This window comes from Crinia signifera, chromosome 1, assembly GCF_055691185.1.
Source record: "Crinia signifera chromosome 1, ASM5569118v1, whole genome shotgun sequence".
NCBI lineage: Eukaryota > Metazoa > Chordata > Amphibia > Anura > Myobatrachidae > Crinia > Crinia signifera.
Genome location: NC_139217.1, coordinates 57,818,597 through 57,824,889, shown reverse-complemented (window position 1 = coordinate 57,824,889; position 6,293 = coordinate 57,818,597).

The window sequence follows — 6,293 nt, the reverse complement described above, 5'->3', positions numbered from 1 at the left end:
AAGCTGCTGCAGCAGCCAGAGTAGGACTCCAACTATCCACCTACCCTTGCCAACCATATCAGGGCAGAAGCTGCTGTAGCAGCCAGGCACAGGCTCCAACTATCCAGCTTCCCTTCCCAACCACAGCAGGGCAGAAGTTGCTGCAGCAGCCAGACCAAGTTTTCAACTATCCACCTTCCCTTCCCAACCACAGCAGGGCAGGAGTTGCTGCATCACATACAGAAAATCCCCAAAACCCTCAATAAATAAGCAAACAATCAAGAGAAAAAAAGAATGGGATCAATCTCACATGGATATCACAATGATATCTACAGTGTTCAATTCACAGACCATGAGTTGCTTATTAATTTCAGTTTGTCAAAAGTTTTGTAAAATCAAAATGTTTTTAATTTATTGGACCCTTATAGGCCTTTAAGCAGTAATGTTTAGGGATGCCAAAATGCCCCCCCCCCCCCCATACAGGCCATTCTGCAGCCGGGAACAGGGGTGCGGACTGTGGGAGCGGCGTTGTGGGAGCGGCATCTGATTGGTGCCGCAGACAGAGGGTGTTCGTCGGTGCAGGCCCGGAGTTGCTTTCTAAAGTGGGAGACATGGCTGGAGGTGTGGGGGCTGCAGGTAGTGTGCACCTGTATTTTCTTTCTGGTTCTAGTACAGTATATTTGTCTGAGATACTATACATACTGCCTACAGCAATTACTTGGATTATAGAGTGTACTGGGTATATTATTAAGTACTGTAAAGTAGACAGTAAGAAAGAGAGAGAATTCCTTGGTAAGTTATTAGAACAAAACATGCATGAAGTTCTAGAGGCCCGGCCAAAGGTAGTCCCAGAATTGGAACCATACAGTTGTTGTGTGTCTGGGAAATACATCACAAATCGTTTCATAAAAGATAAATAAATACGCAAGAGTTGCGTATTTAAAGGGAATTCTATTTTTTTTACGTTTTGAATTCCATATTTTCTTCACATAGAAAACGTAACTAAGCAAAACTGATATACATATGTGGAATTCCGAGAGGTTTATTCCACATATACCACCTACATATACCACCTATTATACCACTAGGTGGTGCCCATCAGCAGCAATTCAATTGTGGTGCTATTCCGGCGTAATCACCAGGTTCACTGACATTTTTGCTCACAGCCTCCTGAGGGGGTGAGGTGAGAAAAAATTTGTGAAAAGTCTGCAGTTTGGGTGCCCGACCAGGATTCTTTGTGTTGCGCCCACTATTTTAATAAGGTTTAGCCACTTTGTGCTAAGGGACAAAAGTACCAGGCATCTGATCAGAGCAACAATTGAATTGCTTTGCTTATTTCATGAAATGTCACACTCATCTGTCATTCATTACTGTATTCTGTCAGTACATCACTTGGCAAGCCTTGCCCAAACCCCCAGATCTTTGCACCACTTGCACTTGGCTGCTAAGGTTAAGCCCTTCCAGATGGTACTGAAAGGCATCCCAAATAATGTTAGTTATTTATGTTGACTTAGTGCATGAGAAGAGCCTCATGTTCCTTTGTTGGAAATAAAAATAAACATTATCATTTGATGGTTCCGTAGATACGTACCTGATGGATTTCCTTTTCATCATTCTGGCAATAGATCCCTTGTCTTATAATTGCACGATATTTACCTTTCAATAATTCAAGTGGTTGACTTTCACTCAACTATGTGTGTAATATAGATGGCATTGTCTTTTTATTGCGTATTATGCTCACTAAAAGCACAGTGGGTATAAAGGACCTAGCACCAGAGGATAAATAATATTCATCTATGACTGGCTCCCTCACACAATACGGGAAGTAATAAATGATTGTACATATTTATATTAATGGTGCAGTGTGCCTTGTGTATTCCATTGGAAATACAGAATACAGGTGGCAATCTGGTGTGAGAGGTCTACACGGGGAACTTGCCCCCAATGATGAACCAAACCTGTGTAACAATATGTTATGGAGGAACCCATTAATAATGTATTTATGTTTCAAATAAACTGCTCCTGACAGTATGTAGGGTAGGGGTAGCCAAACATCTGGGACAAATTGGTTCATTATTGTGAGGGGACAAATGTACTCAGTTAGTAGGACAACTTACAGTCTTTGATAAAGCTTTGGACGGAGGTGGATAGTGTGATAGGGGCCCTTATTCTGGTTGGTGCGGTAATGTCCGCGTGCGGTCGGTCCGCCGATGTTTTGTGTCTGCGCATGTGCAGAGGCGTCTCTGCGCATGTGCAGAGGCGTCTCTGCGCATGTGCGAACGGGACGCACGTCCAAATTCCGCATGAAATGTGTACACTACGAACAGGGGGAGGAGAGGGGCGTGAAGGGCTGTTTGGGCTCATTACCATATGTAAACATGAAAACGCTGGGCGTACGTATGGTAATGTGGTCGTGACGCACGTGTAGGGGGCGGACATATGACATTGCCGGATGTCAGCTGCCCGCCCAGATCCCTGCTTTTGCACGGAGAAATGCCCGTTTGGTCTGAGGTTGCGGGAGCTGCCTGACCGCTCGGTCTGCGACCATCGAATGATGGGGGAGGTTCCCAGAGATGGAGGAGGTGTATTCATGAGAAATACACTTGCGGTCCGTTCGGACAGCTTCTTACCGCATTCGGACGGAGTGAGCGATCCGTACGAAAGGCGGGGTTTAGGACGCACGGTCCTGGCCGCATATTCGGCTCCGTCCGCACAGACCAGAATAAGGCCCAGGGAGAGGTAGACAGTACCCAGGAAGTCATGGAGGCAGGAATGGGAAGAGTTTATCAGTTGGGCAACAGTCAATTTCAAACATTTTTGAATCTTACACATGTAATTCTAAATGATATACAGTATTATAATAATAGACCCAACATGCCAGGTCTCCTTAAGGTGGCCATACACTGCTGCAATGTCTCTGAGCAGTGTATGGCCATCCGATCCCCCTTGGGACCTACCAAGGGCGGTAGGATCGCATGCAGTCTTTACACATGCGATATATCGTATGCAATCCTGTTCCCCGCCGCCGAGAGGGGGCCAATCCAGAGATCATATGTGCAGCACATATTGTATGATCTCTCGATTCGATCCATTGCACATGGGGCCAAGCATCGGATCGAATAAGATATCCAAACACAGCCGATTTGGACAGTTTTAATCTAATCCATCGGAATCGGATGAAAACAGGCCAAATCGGACCTGTGTATGTGGTCCTTATTAGGGTGGCCAATCCCGGGATCGGGATCGGCGGGATCCCGGGATTTGGCCCCCAAAACGCCGGGATTTCAATCCCGGGATTGGAATTTCCAATCCCGGGATTTCGGGATTAAACTGCGCATGCGCAGTTTAATGCCGGGCAGCGTCTGAGCACTCAGACGCTGCCCGGCTTCTCCCAATCCCCGCAGTGCGCAGCGTGACGAGGTCACGCTGCGAGGTCACGCTGCGCAGGGCACAGCCGCACGTCCACGGCTGCCCGCCCGTCCAGCGCTCCCGGCCACCTGCCCGCCCACCCACCCAGCGCTGACGGCCGGCAGCACTCACGGCCGGCCACCCGCCCGCTCACCCACCCAGCGCTCACGGGGACCCAGCGGCAGCGGTCCCTGCCACCCACCCGCCCACCCAGCGGTACCTGCCACCCACCCGCCCACCTAGCGGTCCCTGCCACACACCCGCCCTCCCACCCAGCGCTCCCTGCCACCCAGCGCTCCCTCCCACCCAGCGGTCCCTGCCACCCAGCGGTCCCTGCCACCCACCCGCCCAGCGCTTGGGCGGCCAGGGTGTTTTTTATTATTAGGGAAGCCAATCCCGGGATCCCGGGAATCCCGGGATTGAGCATTTTTCAATCCCGGGATTGAAAAAATGCCCCGGGATTGGCATCCCTAGTCCTTATGTCTCTGACACCCAACTTGACCCCCCCCCGCTCCTCTCTGTATGGCTCCTCTGCTGTTTGTAGCAGAGGTGCCCCATAACCGGTCATATTTTGTGAAAGTCTGCTACAGCATATTACACTGTGAGTGGATGGACCACAGACCAGCAATGGGACTGGGAGGTTTATCTATTAGCAATAGAGGCAACAACACAGCAACATGGAGGTAGCCTGTAACCTGCCATTTGCCTGACTTGGCATCCTCATCCCCGGCATGATTATTGGTTCTGTCGCTCTTCTGTCCTCTATGTTCTCTTTTAAAGCCGAAACAAACAACCTAATGTCAGATTTGTGCCTGCTGTAGGCAGTGGATATAAAATTATGCTCAGCGGTCATTACTGTGCTGGATGAACAGGTTGCTTTGCTAATCTCTAGAGTCTATGGCCAGTATTCAATGAGAAAAATTTGCCTTGTTTTATGGCGAGTTTGTGCTATTTTCGCGTTGGAAGGAGCATTTTGCTCTCCAAAAGTGAACCACCCTATTCAATGTGATATTTCCGCCGTCTTTTTAAGTGATTTTCGCCGTGTCTCTCCGTGTAGCAATTCTCCATCTTTTCATGGAGAACTGGAATGTGAACTTTTAAACTAAAAGGTTTTTTTTTTAATTTTGGTGTAAAAAAATCTGGATTTTTTTACTGTGAAGGGGCATGTTATTTTTATTCATGTGCTTATAGCATATGAATATATATTTAATTTAAAAAAAATATATTTTTTTTATTTTTTTTTTTTACACAGAGCAGCCAGCAGGGGGCCGGAGCTCTCGAGCCGCTCATTAGATATTCATATATTCACTGCATTCGATCATTACATATGCACGATCGGGTGCAGTGAATACTGGGTCCCCCGCTGGCTATGGGGGGGGGGGGCAGCTTGTGCTGCCTGGGTCCCGGGGAGCCCACCTTCCCTCCACATATATTCTGGGGCAGTCAGGGAGACTTTAATCTCCCTGGCTGCCACCGTCCCCCGGCTCCCTGTCAGCTCCCTGCCGCGGACGCTCGTCCGCTGCAGGGGTTAAGACTCGCCGCGAGTGGCGGCGAGTCTTAACCACATTGAATAGTGGGAGCAGGAGTGGCAGCGAGCCCTCCGGAACAGGGCGAGTGCATGGCGAGAGAAAAAATCTCTCGCCATGCATGGAGAATTATTCTCGTTGAATACTGCCCTATGTGCCGACATGATTATCAGTTGCTGATCTGGCTTGCTCCTGGCATTCCTTGTACCTTTGACATTATACCTTTATGCCTGTTTGCTGTTCAGATCAGTCATTATTACATTACTTGCCAAGCTTATTCCTGACCATCACAGCCTGCTCATGGCTGTGCTATATAAGAAACTGTAAATAAATAAATGTATGCCAGAAAACAATTGTGGCACTACTGTGATTCTTAGTACATACTGTTGGCCCTTAGGTAAGTATTAACCCCTCCCTCATGCACCTGAATGGTATTACTGAACTACAGATGGGTCAGGTCCCATCTTGGCAGGGGATGGCGCTGGCGTCGCCAGCCGCCATCCCCGCCAGCGCCATGGCGATGGTGAGAAGGAGATGCGCGCGCACGAGAGGCGCGCGCGTCCCCTTCCGACGGCGCTTCCATCTGTTCCCCCGGGTCCCCGCCGGCTTGCCGGCGGTAACCCGGGGTCCCCGCCGCCTGCCCGCATCCCCCCCTAACCCCCCCTAACCCTGTCCGTCTCCCTGAGGCGGAGACGGACAGGGTTTCCGTCGCGCTGGCGACAGAGACTGAGACGCGCATGCGCGTGAGATGCACGCGCGTCTCAGTGTATTCGCTGGCGCGGCTGCTGGCGGGTCGCCAGCGCGGATGTTCTGGCGACCCGCCAGCCAGGATGGGACCTGACCCATCTGTAATTGAGCATCTACCACTATCTGTATGTATGTTGTTAGAGGCAGAAGGGAGCCCATATTAGGAGGAGATGCAGGTCCTGATATGCCACATGGAGTAGTCTGGGGTTGCTCCAAGGTAGGTAGCTCTTAGTTCAGATATACCAAGTAAGGAGCCATTATCATGTGGCTCCTTGCTGGTTAATCATAGACCCAATTCAGGGTAACGGTGGTGTGGGGTGTGGTGCTCCTGGACTGGTTGGGCTGGGTGGCTTTAGTGCAGCACGCCCTTACATTCTATTAACACTTTTCCCTCACTAACACTATCTCTCTCTTATTTTAATTACATTTCATTTATTTTATTTTATCTCTCTCTTCATATATAGCTTCGGCTTCCTATCACTAATTATTAACACCATAGTATCTCACTGGCATGCTGCACTAGGCTTCCTAGCTTATGATAGTTTTTGGGGTGCCGCACCCTGCACCTAGATATAGCGCTAGGGACCCCCAATATACAGAGAAGCCTTGACGTGGCTTGGGGGCATATCATAC